Here is a 16,393-nt window from a genome sequence, read left to right as displayed (position 1 = left end):
TGTACCCTTAGCTCCACAGCTGTTTTTTGTTTTTGTTTTTGTTGTACCAGAGATTGAACTCAGATGCATTTGACCACTGAGCCACATCCCCAGCCCTATTTTGTATTTTATTTAGAGACAGGGTTTCACTGAGTTGCTTAGAGCCTCATATTTGCTGAGGCTGCCTTTGAACTCGCGATCCTCCTGCCTCAGCCTCCTGAGCTGCTGGGATCCACAACTGCTTTTTTTTTTTTAATATACTTTATTTTTTTCTATATCTTAACTTTTTTTTTTAATGTGGTGCTAAAGATTGAACCCACTGCCTCACATATGCGAGGTAGGCACTCTTCCACTGAGCTCCAGCCCCAGCCCCCACAACTGCTTTTTAAAGAAGTTATGAGAGGAATACTGGGCATGATGATGCATGCCAGGATTCCCCATGACTTGGGAGGCTGAGGCAGGAGGATGGCAAATTCAAGCCAGTCTTGGAAACTTAGACCTCTCTCAAATCAAAAATTAAAGCCAGGTATGGTGGCCCACTCCTGTCATCCCAGTGATTTGGGAGGCTGAGGTAGGAGGAACCCAAGTTAAAAGCCAGCTTCAGCAACTCAGTGAGTCCCTAAGCAACTTAGCAAGATCCTGTTTTAAAATAAAACATAAAAACAGCCGAGGATGTGGCTCCGTGCTTAAGTGTCCCTGGGATCAATCCCTGGTACCAAAAAATAAAATAAAAATTAAGAAGGGCTAAGGGTGTATCTTAGTAGTAGAACATCTCTGGTTCAATCCCTAATACAGGGCGGGGGGGAGGGCAGTAAATAAAATATATAAAAAAAACCATGTCTTTATACTATCTTTTATAATTGTGTCACTTTCTAAGGCCCTCTTTTGTGTCTTTCAAGATTTCCTCCTTGTCTTTGACTTTCAGCATTTTTACTATGATGTATCTTTTAATCTTTGAGTTTATGTTTATTCTCCTTGGAGTCCACTAGCTTTCTGGATATGCGGGTGCTGTTTTTCTATAAAATTTGAAGTTTCTGGCCATCATTTCTTTCAATATTTTGTCTTCTCTCTTTCTGATCCTTCTGGTACATGTAAATTGTTGTCCTTCATGGAGTCCCATATTTCTGTGAGGCTCTGTTCAACATGGAATGCTGGACCTTCCACTTACAAAATGGGGGACCTTGGTAACTGCCTTAGCTGCTGTGCCTTGGTTCTCCCAACTGCTAAATGGGATGATGACCACGCTAACTCATAGGGTTGCTGTGAGTTTTTCGTGAGTGGATGAGGGCCAGCTGTGACAGTTCTAGGTCAGGGTCTGATATTTGCCACCAGGGTGCTCCTCCCAGTTCTCTTTCTCTGGTTGTCTCCTGCAGACCACTGGCTGCCGTTCCGTCTGTATCTTGAATCTCCTCCAAGTTCCTTTCTCCTCTCTTCTTGAGAGTGTCTTTGGAGTAGAACTTCTCAAAGCTCTATTACCAATGAAGTCAGCTCCTTCGGGAAGAGGCAAGAAGCTGTGTTTTAGCCTAATTCTCCTCCTGGGTCACTGATCTGGATCTGGCATGCAGTAGGAGAGGAGGGCTGAGCCCAGTGGGGCGGTAGCCTGAGGTGGTTTCCTCTTGCCTGCCCTTTGCCTCTTAGTGGGCAGCCAGCCAGCACCTCGGGAGCAAGGGCAGGGACAAACAGAGCCCCAGTGTGCTCAGGAGCACCTGGCCCCAGGCAGAACCTCTGTTCCAAGAACATGTTCCTGGGCAGAGGTTTCTTGGTTCTTATCTTCACCAAAGAAAGACTGTAGTCAAGAGTCACAGGGCAGATAGAAAAGTGAGCACAACACATTTACTTTAACAGAACAATCTTACACTCCAGAGAAGATATAAGACAGCCTCATATCTTCCACACTGTGGGCCCTATGGGGCTTTGAGGCCTGCTTGGAATCCTGCCATCCTTTGAATAAAATAAAATAAAATAATAATATTAAAGTAATAAAAATAATAATATTCATTTGGGACAGTTATGTTTGTTTCCCACCTAAGTTTAGTGCCCCTCTGCCAATTTCACCATGTTGGAACTTTCCCCATCGCCTAAGCAAAACCCGAAACCATGGGGGTGGGGGGGCCAATAATGATGCAAATGATATTATGATCCTGGGGTCCAGGGAGGAAGCACTGGTATTCTGAGCATGCTCTGGTTGCTCAGCGATAACTATGTCCATTCCCCAGATTGACAGGGAGCTGTTTGACCACTAGAAGGTGGTCCCTGGGTGGGCAATTAGGTACCCCCTAGGGGTAGGGCCTGAGTCTCCTTTGCCCACCTTCTTTGCTCACGGCTGTCTGGCTACCTTCTCTGATGGATCTCCACCTCCCAACTGTACTGTCTGCAGCTTAGTTTTAGCAACAGGTGAACAAAAGCAGGAGAGAAATGCCAACCACGCTCCCGGGAAGAAACCCCTCTGAGTGGGAGTTGGGGAAAGGGAGCCCTGTGTTCTTGGCTTCAGACCATGAGGGCACTTCTGTCCTGCATGGCAGAGAGGAGAAAAAAAGCAGGGAAAGGTCTTGATCAAATTATCCCAGGTATTTATGGGTTATTGTTTATTTTTTTAGTCGTTGATGGACACAATGGCTTTATTTTTTTTATTTATTTTTATGTGGTGTTGAGGATCGAACCCAGGGCCTCACATGTGCTAGGCAAGTGCTCTACCACTTAGCCGCGCAACCCAGCTCCAAATTTATGTTGTTTTTTTAAAACTAAGTTTTCACAGATTTTGTTAAATAGACATTCCCCTATTGGATGTCTGTCCTTATAACAATTTCCAGAGACCTCAAATAGGGGGTTTTTACTTTTGTTTTTACAATTTTAGCAGTTTCAATAGTACATGGAGGGCCTCAAACTATCATGCCAGAAATCAGTGTCTCTGCCAAAGTATTTTAGTGCCTGTATTAGGTTGCTATTGCTGCTATAACAAATTATCACAAACCAAATGTGATAAGTGATGAACCCAGACCAATTCCATCTTAAGTTTGGGAGCCATCTGGTCACAAAGTCATGAAAAGTTAATTTCTGTTTTACTATAAATTACTGCGATTTCTAAACTTGTTTGAAATTCCTGCCTATGCCTTGAACTCACCCATGCCTGGCTCCCCCTGACCAGATAACAACCCTCTCTGAAACCTCAGTAGCGCCTCATAAATTCTGATGCTGGGATCTAAATTTATTCCCTACCTTGAAATGTTAAACCATGTAGATCATTAACCTACTCTCTGCCTTTGTATTATGTTTGTCAAAATCCTGTTAGCTGTAAGTTCTCAAGACATCCCCCTTTTGCAACTTTTTGTGCTATTTAAAACTGCTCCTAGAGAGCTGGGGTACTGTTCTCTGGCCCAGGGTTTTGGGGAGAGACAGTCCTGGCCAGTTCCAGTTTATACAAATATAAGCTCGCTTTAATTTGATTTAAAACTGGAGTTGGTGGTCTTTTCTTTGTGTCGGGGTTTAACATCTGGCACCCCAGTGAGATCAGATCACCAAAAACCTTCCCTCTGGGACTCGGGGCTGGAGTGCTGGCCCAGCGGGTGCGCAACTTGAGATGTTCTAAGGCCCTGGGGTGTGCCTTCATTCATCAGATTGCTGGAGTGAACTGCTGCACTAAAAAAATTAGCAAGTATTCAGGGGAGGAGGCCTCCATAGGTAAGTGGCGCCCTCATAGCATCTGGTATTGGGTTAAGAGAGATCTCTTCTGGAGACAGTGAGTGCCTTGCGAGGCTCATACTCACACCTGTCCTCTGGTATTGGTTGGTAAGGAATTCCTTCTGGTGGGGACAGTGAGGTGGCTGGTGAGACACAACGTCCTCCTGTCCAGGACAGCAGTAAAATGTCGCACTGTCCTTTGGTGTTGGTTTGGTGGGGACAGAGAGGTGCCTAATGAGGCACACACACACTCCTATCTGGAATTAGCAAGATATTGCACTGCTCCCTGGGTTTTAGTACCTGGTTCTTGTTCTCCTTATGTTTTATGGTTTTTTTTTTTTTATGTTTTTTTCTGCCTTTTCTAGTAGAAACTTAAGACAATTGAACAACAAAATGGGTAATAAGTAAGCCTAATACTCCTTTGAGCTGTGTTTTGAGGAACTTTCACAAACTTTACTCCCCTTTGTTAAGCAGGATTGGGGAAGCAGTGTTTTCTTTTCTTCCCTAGTTGGCTGCCTTGAGCACACCCACTGCAGGAGGGAGATGCCTGCTGGGGATCTGGGAAATGAATATCTCCCAGATTAACAAGTGAATCCTAACCTGCCATCAGGGCAGCCTGGGAACCCCTGCCGAATCGTAACTCTTAAAAAATTTCTTTAAAACCCCTTGTCCCTCCAAATCAAGAGAGTCACAGACTTTGGAACAGGATTCCCCTATGTTTCTCCTTTGTTAGCAAAGTAATAAACTTTCTTTTTCCTTTTTCTCAAAATCCTGCCCTCGTTATTAAATTGTCATTAATTGACTTTGGGGACAGAAACCGAACTTTCAGTTACAAATTTGGACACCCCAGGTGGGACTCCAGAGCAGCCCCCGTTCTGCTTTCTTGGGGAAACCTGGCACCCCAGCAACTGCAGGCGGAGGATGTAAGATGAACTTTTGAGAGCTAACTACTAGAGAGTTAGGAGACAGGCAAGAGTGCCTGGGGTCTGATGGAACCAGAGGAGCTAATCCTATAAGTAAAGGGAGGGACTGAGGGATTCCCAGCAGCTGCCAAAGCCCCTTTTGCTTTGGGGAACTCCCACCTTCCTTCTCTGCACTGTAAGGGTTGCTCCATCTCTATTTACCTTTAAAAAAAAAAAAAAAAGGGGGAAACTGAATGCAGTAAAGTCGCCACACAGAGACCCTTGATTTTACACTTCAAGTTCCCCTTTGTGGGAGCATCTGGTCCACTTGTGGGGATATCTATGGCCACTGGTGTAGGAGTCATGGTTAAATGGGAGTTGGGAACTTGGGAAGATTTTTTCCCTATCTGGTCTGTTTTAAAGGTTCCTGTCTGTCGGCAGTAGTCTGGAGCTCCTCTCCTGTCTGTCATTGTGTTTTTGTTTGTATCTGTTTCTGGCCCTTTAAGATATGGGCAATAATGTGTTGATATTATAGATTGTTTCTTGGGAAAGATCTTGGCTGAATGGGCCACCTATAGTTGTAAATGAGTCTAAAAAGATGATGTTTCACTGTAACAATCTGGTATCTGAATGGGTTTTCAAAGCATTGTACAATCTTGCAGTTAGAAGTTGGTTTGTCAGAGACAAAATGATTAATGAGTCTTAACAGTCCAAAACTGAGTTGGATGCAAAAGGTGCTGCTTCTAATATGTGAGCACAGAAGGACTCTCAGGAGGATCCCCCCCATACTTCAGCTCCTCTGTATCCTCTCACCATGGTGCTGCTGAGCTGCTGTGCTGCTTTCTTTCTTTCTGGGGGGTAGATATGAGCACCCAATGGCTACTTAAATGCAGCTAATGCAGCTGAGACTCTTCAAAATTCAGGTGAAAGGTTTCCCAGCCTAGGTAGCTCACAATCACCCATTCAATGCAGAGCAGGCATGTTGGGCTCTGACTCCAAAGCCATTTCCTACTTTTCTGTCCAGGCCCAGAGAGCAATTGATGTGAGTACACAGTGTCCCAAGTTCTGATCTGCCTGAGATGCATGGAGGTAACCATAGCCAAACTTTAGCCTCAAATGCCCCAGGTGTGCTCCTCCTGCTTCACTGTAGGGGGACAGAAGTCCATTTCCCCTCGAATAGAAGTGCCAGCTTTTGTTTTCACTCCTTACCTTAGACCTCTTAGAAATATCTAAAACCAATTGCCAAAAGGTTTACTCCCCCTGAATTATGAACAGGCTTTGGAGCAAGATTTAACCCATTTGTCACTGAGAGAGAAAGACAAAACCTAGGAATGGCCACACAAGGAAGTGGACCTGCTTGACAGCAAATGGCTTATCTTAGTAAGGAACTTAACATCTTAGCTTTGTTCTCAAAGGTACTAGAAAGTCAGGTATCATAGTTTTAGACATCCAAACCTGTCCAATTACCAACTAGGAAAAAATGGTTCAAACGCCTTAGTCATGAGGTTTCTGCTCAGAATAGCAGTTTTCCCTAGCTCCTTCTGGACCTAAGCCAGGACTTACATTGAAATATAAATGAGAGCTCGGTAGGAGACAGATCTCAAACCCTGGGATAAAAGTGAAAGTGCCCTTTACCTGAACTTATATTAGACTGAACCAAAAAGTAAATTGTATGATACTTTACTAATTATTGGTTGGTCATTTTTTCTAGATCTCTTGCTTTTTCTTAGAGTCTGTATTTTTTGAGCTCATGATTTTGATCCTACAGACCTAGGTTAATGTTTTTCCAAACAGTCCTATTTTTTATTCAACTATGGAGTTTTTAAGTATTACAATGGAGATTTCACCACAAAAAGCTACAAGGCCTTTACTATTGAGCTATGTGTGCACACTTGCGTTATATGTTGTATGTGTATGTGTGCATATGTCCATATATCATGTACATGATATGAAAATTGGCAGATATATACAGAACGCTCATAAAATTAAAAAATGTATCCAAATACCTTTAATTCATGTGATTTAAAATGGTTCAATTTAAATTGGGTAAACAGGTGAAAATAAGTATGTCTTTAAAATCAAATTTAAACTCTCAGTGGTCAAAGAAGGAATAAAATATTGATGTCTATAAAATGTCTAATATCCCTTGATTCTAGAAATTTTCTTCAACAGGAAGAAATGGCTAATACTGTTCAATATACTTGTCTGATATTTTGGTAAAATCAATAAAGTAGATTTGACATGGAATTATTTATATTTATGAGTGATTTGTTTGTTAGACATCTGATTAAATTACAAGGTTAAATGCTAACTGTCAAATATGCCATCCAGTACTCTTAACTCCTTTTTTTTAAATTTATTTTTTAAGTATAAATGGACCCAACACAATGCCTTTATTTTTGTGTGGTGCTAAGGATCAAACCCAGGTCCTGCCCATGCTAGGCGAGCGTTCTACCACTGAGCCACAAACCCAGCCCCTCTAAACTCCTTAAATTCCATCAGATAACATTATTGATGTTTTCATAAATTAGTAACTGAAAAAAAAAGGGATTTAAAGTTGCTTTGTTATTACTAAAAAAAGGTTTTACTAAAAATTTAAAGTCCCAACAGGCATAATTCTATGTATTTTAACATTGTACTTTCATGAAATGGTAAATAGATGTAATTCTATATACAAAGGTTTATTGAAGATTTCTGTATGCAAAGGCCCAAAAGTTTTAACTGTTCCAATTAAGAGTAATGTAAACAACATAAAGTATTTCTTTTTATTAAAATGAAATAATTTGTCTAAATTCAAAAATTTACAAGGATTGCTTCATATTCTGAACCAAAAAGGGGTTAACAGATAGAAAAGAGAAATTAACAGTTCTATATGAGTTTACATTATATATTTTATATATGTGTGTACATATATATATATATATATATATATATATAATATATATAAATATGTAAAATGATCAGTCAAGTTTTTCCTTAAGGTCAAATGTTAATATTCTGATATAAATCAAAGTTTAATCAAGGTACTGGGGATGTGGCTCAAGTGGTAGCGTGCTTGCCTGGCATGCGTGAGGCCCAGGTTCAATCCTCGGCACCACATACAAACAAAGATGTTGTGTCTGCTGAAAACTAAACACTAAATATTAAAAAAAATTTAATCTATATGTTAAAAAGACAAAGATTTCTTAAAACATTGATTTACCCATAACATCATGTATATTAAGTATTGGGTTTTTTTTTTGAGCAAGTAATCTTGAAGGAATTAAGGATTATATAATTATGGTTAAATAATAACTGTTATTTTGAAATATTATGTTATTCCCTTAAGAGCTGAACATAATTATAATAAAATTATTAAAGTAATTATTGTTAGAGTCTGTAAACAAGTCAGGATGGCGCCTGGCAAATGTTAGAGTCTATAAACAAGTCTGGATGGCGCCTGGCATTTTGACAGAGGGAGTGGTTTGTGAAGTAATTCCAGCGAGCCATTAAGTGTGGAGATTTCTTATTGGTTGACTGCTGTATCTAGTTTATGTTAATTAAGATAAGCTGTGTGGAATGTATAAATACCCCTCCTGTCCTACAATAAATGGCTCCTACTCCTGCTGTATCAATGTACACAAGTTGTTCGTCACCCCCCAGTTATTTTGCTGCAGCCGGACTGCAGCAGATGGTGGCCCATATGGGGAGCCCCGGGACACTCGGGGGTAAGTGACGAAAAAAAGTTGCCTGTCTATAGATAGGACGGGAGCAAATCTGCTCGTCCCTAGGCAGATAGGGCGTGAGGAAAAATGGCCATTTCGAGAAAATGGAGAAGATTGATACATATGTTTGTGTCTTGTTTTGTCTCAGTGTATTGTATTATCTTTGTGATGAAAATATGGAAGGGGTGTTAAGTAAATTGATAAGGGAAAGAGGCACCCCAGTGGAACCAAGAATAGTTAGGGCATGTGTTGATAAGAGCCCAGGAACTCTAGTCAGAAAGAAAAATAAAGTTCAGAAGAAGAAGGATTATCAAGAAAAAAGTTGCAGCAAAAGGCTATTACTGAATACTTTTCATTACCGGAGGGTGCGTGAATTGTTGCAGCGGCTGCCAATTGTGCAAGTGGGTCATGGCGCAGCAAGGACTTTCCAAGCAATGGCAGCAGGCTCTTCCCTGCCCCCCGCCTGGGGAGCAGGACACCACTGCTGGGAGCCCAAATCTAGACCTGACTTGGAGGCACAGTCTCCCAGGCTCTTGCTCCCTGTGCTGGGAAGCAGATTGAGCCCCGGACTCTCCCCAGGGCCATCTGGGGCTGCCCGGGATGCTGCAGGTGGAAGACAGCCTGCATCCCTGAAGTTTGATCATTTCCAAGGACAGTAACTACAACCATTAAGGCCTGTTTCAAATGTAAAAAACCTTGAGATAATGTACTACATTGTTCAGAAGGTTGTTTTCTTAGTGCCTGCTGGAATACTACAAGATTTTCTTTAGCCATCCGGAGTTCCTGCCTTCATCCCAGTGCCAGTGAGGACGAGGTTGGAAGAATTTCCAGTGTTGCTGAGAACCAGACAAAACTTCAAGCTAGCTGCCTACAGAACTTACCTGGACTGTGATTTAAGCTAGCTGCCTGCAGAACTTACCTGGACTGTGATTTACCTGGACTGTGAGTTAATCTATTGAGACACTGCTTTACCTGGACTGGGACAACAAACTGTAATCTACAACAAATTGTAACTCGGTATCTTTGTTAACAGTGTCATTGCTGGTATAATTTTTCCAAGGGCTTCTTGCATGGAGCCATCAGTTGGCTTGGTATTGTGGCATTTTGTATCCTCCCCTTCTGCTTGTAGCAGATTATTTATGGTGTTTGTGTAAAACCCACTATGGTCGTTATTTAAATTAAACAAAAGGGGGAAATGTTAGAGTCTGTAAACAAGTCAGGATGGCACCTGGCAAATGTTAGAGTCTGTAAACAAGTCTGGATGGCGCCTGGCATTTTGCCAGAGGGAGTGGTTTGTGAAGTAACTCCAGTGAGCCATTAAGTGTGGAGATTTCTTATTGGTTGACTGCTATATCTAGTTTATGTTAATTAAGATAAGCTGTGTGGAATGTATAAATACCCCTCCTGTCCTACAATAAATGGCTCCTACTCCTGCTGTATCAATGTACACAAGTTGTTCGTCACCCCCCGGCTATTTTGCTGCAGCCATATTGCAGCAATTATGATGCTATTACTATTATTTATATATTAAATATGTTCATATCTTTCAGGTATACAAGTGTTTAAGGTAGAAGCTTTAAAAGAACATTATATCAAGCTGGTATTCTTCACACTAAAATCGTATGGTAATTTGGGGCTTATAAGGATGATAAACTTCATTGGAGATTTATTTATACCATTTAATGTTCTGTAACTGGACCTGTTATGAATAAGATATAAAGTTTTCCAGTACTTTTTACAGTGGGGTACAATTTAAATATATTTTTAAGTTAATGAGAGTCTAATGTATGTAAAGGTTAATATTGTAAAACACAAGCCTTTTGCTACTTTTCCACAAAAGTTTAAAAGCTCTCAGCCTTTCTATAATTAATGTTTTAAATGTAATATTGTATTGTGTTAGCTAATATTCATGTAACCTCAAGCAACAATATATGTAAACTTTATAAAATGATATTAAAGAAACAAAAATCTGCTTCAGAACTGGAACAATTTACTTAAGACTTATAAGGATTTATAAAGAGCCTCACCTTACCTGAGATAAGGCTCTGCCTCCCATCTTAACATGTGTCAGATTGACTCCACAGCAGGCCAGACTTCAGTTCAATTAAAGTTGTATTCAAAAGATTGATTTTTGTTGATAAGATTATTAGGATCTCAAATAGGGGTTATAATATATAACTCAAGTCAAAATTCAAGGTAGTTAGTTATTACACAAACTAAAAATATGTTTTTACTCTTGTTAATTTTATTTTGTATTTTCCTATAAATTGCCTAAATGTTACCTGTTAGTGATGTACAGAGGTATTCAAGAACACACAACCAGGGTTAATTTAAGATATTAAGCCATCACTTAAAGACCCCAATTAATAAAAAAGGGTAAATGACTGTAAGGTTATAGAGATTAGCATTAAAGCCCAGTATTCTTAATTTAAGATTGGTGAGACTTACTTGCTAGATGTTTAAGACCAAGACTTAAAATTAAAGTTAAATTAAAAGGGACCAAGAACCAATATTTGGCTCTTGCCCTTTGAGTCAGTCTAAACCCAAGGAACAGGTAACTTCTCTAAAGAGCTTTGCAACTCTTGGCTGCATAACCTCCTGCTCAGGGAGATTAATGGAGAACAGAAAGCCAATCAATGCACTTGCCATGAAGAGGAGGGATATTGGAGAAGAGGAACATCCCTGGTGCTTCCAAGGGAAGCCACATGGTCAGTAAAACCTGGACCCATCCTAGTGCAAATGGCACTAGCAGACCCCAAGAGTGATTCCCATGGAAACTCAGCTGACTCTTAATAATAGAATAGAAACAAAAGTCAATTTGACTTGCTTCATCCTAAACACCTAGCAAAAATTTAAAACCAAAACATAGCCAATCCTGGGCATTTAAAGATAATAATAATAGTTAAATATGACTTAAGATATACACTTATGTTAACCCTCAAAATAAGTAAGACTGGAGGCTACAAATAGATATTTTTAGGCAGGAATGTCTGATAACTATCAAAAGAGACTATCAAGAGGAACTGCCAGAGTCAGAAGTTTTTAGTTAAATTAAGGCCTACAGATATTCCTAACTTACACAGGTAGGCTTGATTTTTGCTAGTATGATTATCCAGCCCTAAGTAACAGAACTAAAGGGTTCTATACTAGATACAGAGGTCATAACAGCAAAAATTTTACAAGATCAGATGACATTGAGTAGCTTAACTACATTTCATGAGAATAGACATCTGCAACATTAAAAGTTAAATGTTGTGTTTACATTCCTGATAACTCTAAAGATGTTAAAGATTTAAATTCCTATATAAAGGCCTTGTCCACTCTGGGGACAGATTCTCAGTCTTCACACCTCCTTGTGAGAAAATATTAGCATCTATTGTCTTCATGATATTCATTGACATGTTCCAGAGACTGCAATATTTGTTCAGTACTCATGTTTTTTGTTTCTCTTTCACAGAAGCACCCATCCCCAGAGCACTTTACAATCTATTCTTCCCCAGCCAAACTTCCATCCGACGTGAACTCCAAAGCTGTTTGCCCCACCACACAGCGCCCCTTCTCAGTTCTGAAGAAGCCAGAACAATCATTACCCCTTTTTCTTACAACAATGAAGCCAGAAATAGACAGTCAATATAGATAGGTAAATCGAGTCAGGTCTGATCAGGGAGGTCAGTTTTGGGTGAGTCCAGGAGGTTGAGGACTGTCACCTGAGGGATTCAAATTCCTTCACAGCTCTTCCTCTACTCTATCAAAGATTTGAAAGGGATACATAAGACAAGTGGGGGAATGATGAACCCAGCTTAATTCCATCTTAAATTTGGGAGCCATCTCGTCACAAAGTCATGAAAAGTTAATTTCTGTTTTACTATAAATTACTGCGATTTCTAAACTTGTTTGAAATTCCTGCCTATGCCTTGAACTCACCCATGCCTGGCTCCCCCTGACCAGATAACAACCCTCTCTGAAACCTCAGTGGTGCTTCATAAATTCTGATGCTGAGATCTGAATTTACTCCCTATCTTGAACTATCATGCCATGCAGAGCATTAACCTACTATCTGCCTTTGTACTATGCTTATCAAAATCCTGTTAGCTGTAAGTTCTCAAGACACCCCCCTTTGCAACATTTTGTGCTATAAAACTGTGCTCCTAGAGAGCTGGGGTACTGTTCTCTGGCCCAGGGTTTTCGGGAGAGACAGTCCTGGCCAGTTCTAGTTTACACAAATACAAGCTTGCTTTAATTTGATTTAAAATTGGAGTTGGTGGTCTTTTCTTTACATCATAGTTTAACAATAAGGATTTAGACTCTTCACTTTAGTTCAGTGGGTGGCTAAACGCAAGATTAAAGCCTTTGATATATCTGCCTCCATTTTGTATGTGTTTCCCTTGCTCTGAGTTATCTGGGATTATAGGAACAAGATCTGATTGATAAACATTTTGTGATGAGTCCAAATTCTTCCTAAGGACAAGACCCTGCCTGACCAGCCCTGAGAAAAAGATGCACAGACCATAGCTGATCAAGTTCGCCTGCCTGGGCAGCTCTGGAAAGCCTGTGGCTGTGCAAGTGACTGTGCAACTATTGGCCCTTTGAAGCCAGGGCTGAGGGTATGGGTCCACTTGTCCTCCCAGCAGCGCCACACTGATTCAAGTTCCTTTGGTGCTTTTCTTTACCATTTCTATTTGGCTTCAGAGGTGAGTGGTCCGACCTGAATTGTCAGGTCCCCAGAGTCAGGGTTCTGGCCTAGAACTCTGCTAATGTTAAGGCTTTATGCCAGCAGGCGTGGGGGAGAATCCCTTCCTTCCTTTTCTCATCCTCTCTTGCCTGCATGCCTTGACTCATGGCTCATGGCCCCCTTCCAATAAGGCTATCACTCCGACCACTTCTTCTGTCACCAGATCTCTTCTGACATTGCTGCCTTTTTTTTTTTTTAAGCAGTGCTGGGTATTGAATCCAGGGCCCCCATGCATGTTAGTCTAGTGCTCTACCACTGAGCCACATCCCCGGCCCTCCTGCCTCCTCTCAACTCTGTAATCTTGTGATTTCATAAGTCCATCCAGGTAATCCAGGATAATCTCCCCATCTCAAAATATTTGACATAATCTCATCTACAAAATCTCTTTTTCCGTGTAAGGTGTTGCATTAACAGGTTCTGGGGATTAGGATGTGGACACCTTTGGCAGGGGAGAGCATTATTCTACCTCTTAAAAAAAATATGCATTATACTGCCTTCCTGAGATCTGTGATTATATTTTTTTCCCAGGACTAAAAAGAAATTGAATCACAAAAACATCCTTAGCACTGAAGAGTGTTACTTAGATGAACAGAAATCTCATGAAAGCATTTTTTCCCTATAATAATGTAAAGAGATATTATTTTTTAAAAGTTGATTTTTAAATGATTTGCAATCCAATCATCAAAGACTAATATGTGTAGTACTTAATTATATTCCCTAATATCCTACTGAGTTTGAACCATACCAAGTCATGTCAAGCCATTTGTAACCCAGATTCTGTCCTGGCTACAGGGAATGTTCTTCCTATTTATCATGAGTGACTTTGGAAGTTATAATAAAGAAATGATGGCACTGAGCATGGTGGTGCATGCCTATAATACCCATGGCTTGGGAGGCTGAGAAAGGAGGATGGCAAGTTTAAAGCCAGCCTTAGAATTTAGTAAGGCCCAAGAAAATTTAGCAAGACCTTGTCTCAAAATAAAAAGTAAAAAGGCCTGGGGATGTGGCTCAGTGGTTAAACACTCCTGGGTTCAATCCCTGGCACCAAAAAAAAAAAAAGAAAGAAAAGAAAAGAATAAGGGCTGGGGATGTAGCCCAGTGGTAGAGTTCTGCTTAGTATGAGTAAAGCCCTGGGTTCTATCATTAGCACCACACACACACACACACAAAAAAAAAAAAAAAAAAGGGAGATAACAAATAAAAAATATCTGATATCATTGATTCTCATTATTCTTGCATTCCACAATTGTAAATTAATCTTTAAAAAATGTATCTGTAACCTCCCAAGTGAATACTTACAGTGTAGTATTTTGCTTTTTTTTTAAAAAATAGATATCTTTATTATTTTACAAGAAACCATGAGAGTTTGGTTTTTAAAAAAAAGGTTTATAGCTTCATACAGAAATGACTCACATAAAAGAAATTTCTCCACCTGCTCCTATTCTCCCATCCTATACTGTTACTTAAAGGTTCACTTTCATATTCACCAATTTGTATACCTTGGTCCTCCACTCATTACTTTTTGACATTTACATCAGTCAAATATATACATATATGAATTCTCCAAATGTATAATGTCAAGAGTATTATGATAAACATATTAAATATCTTCACTTTACATTGCCTTTACCAGAGCATGTGCAAACATTTTTATTACATATTTAATCCATTACCTGTGAAACTTGATATGTAATTTAAGATGTAAAACAAAATAAGCTAAAATTCTCATTAAATTATTCTAAAAACAGACAAAACACTACCTATTTTCATATCTCTTTTGCATTACAGAATATCAATCCTTTCTGTGTGGATAATGTCAATCATTCATAGGTGAATTTTCTTTTTCTTTGTTTTTGTTCTTTCTAAATGTTCATGACAGTCGTGTGTATTTTGACATATTATACATACATAAAATAAATATAACTTGTTTTAACTAGGATCCCATTATTGTGGTTGTATATGATGTGGAGTAACATTGGTCATGTATTCATATATGAGGATGAGAAAGATATGTCTGATTCATTCTACTGTATTTTCTATTCCCATCCCACCTCCCTTCCCTTCATCCCTTTGTCTAGTCCAGTGAACTTCTAATCTTCACCTCCCTTGTTGTGGGTTATCATAGAACATTCTGCCTTTGGTTTTTTGGGATTGGCTTATTTCACTTAGCATGATAGTCTCCAGTTCCATTTATTTACCAGCAAATTCCATAATTTCATTCTTCTTTATGGCTGAGTAATATTCCATTGTGTATATGGACCACATTTTCTTTATTCATTCATCTGTTGTAAGGCACCTAGTTTAGGAGGATTGCAAATTTGAGGCCAGTCTCAGCAACTTAGCAAGACCTTCAGCAATTTAGGGAGACCCTGTCTCATAATAAAAAATAATTTTTAAAAACTGGGGATGTAGATCAGTGGTAAAAGTGATCCTTGGGTTCAATTCCCAGTACCAAAAAAAAAGAAGTAAACATTCGATTTTTTTCCCTCTCTTATGTGGAAGCTTGAGAGAAAATAAAAAGGAATAAACAAGGGATTTCATGAAAACAGAAGAGATCAAACAGAGGAAGAGGATTGAAATTAGGGTGGGAGGAAGAGAAACATGGGGATGTTCTAGGGAATTAAATCAACAAAATTATGCTAGGTTCCTGTAAGAATATACCACAATGAATACCACTATTTGTAATTATAATGCACTAATAAACAGAAAACATACCTTGAATCTAATAACCTGGCTTATTTTTTCACATTTTTTTTTAATATTGCCTTTTTTCGTTTTGTTTTTGGTGGTTCTGGGGATTGAACCTGGGGCATTCTAACTCTGAGCTATGTTTTCAGACAGGGTCTCCCTAAATTGCCCAGTCTGGCCTCAAACTGGCCATCCTTCAGCCTCGGCTTCCCAATTTTTGAGATGTTATAAAAATCTCAAAGTCTTCTGAAGAAAAAGCTAGTTTTGACTGTGGTGAAACACTGTCACTGAGATGGGAGGCAGGGCAGGGCCTCTCCTGAGAACTCCTGGCCCCTGGGGGTTCTCAGCCTAATAAAAAGCAAGCTCACCAGCCCTGCGTGATGTGGCTCCTTCCCTCCCACAACACACAGTCAGTGAATGAAAAGATTTCCTGCCACTTAATACACTTCAGGAGGGGAGAATCCAAAAGAGCAGGAATGAGCCCGCTCATGTTTCTGACATTGGATGCCGCTTAAGGGCCTGGAGATGGGCAATACTTGGGGCAGGTGTGGGCAGCATTATGACTCTGGTTTCCCTTAGACCAGATGAGAACCCTTTCTAAGTCGCCCTGCCACTCAGACAAGGAGAGGAGCAGTTTGCTCCAGAGGCCTCTTGAGGTCTTGTGAGGCCTAGATGCAGTGTCCTGCAGGTTCTGGAGGCCTGAGAGGCCA

Source organism: Ictidomys tridecemlineatus, chromosome 3 (genome assembly GCF_052094955.1).
Source record: "Ictidomys tridecemlineatus isolate mIctTri1 chromosome 3, mIctTri1.hap1, whole genome shotgun sequence".
NCBI lineage: Eukaryota > Metazoa > Chordata > Mammalia > Rodentia > Sciuridae > Ictidomys > Ictidomys tridecemlineatus.
Note: the sequence above shows the minus strand (reverse complement) of the source record.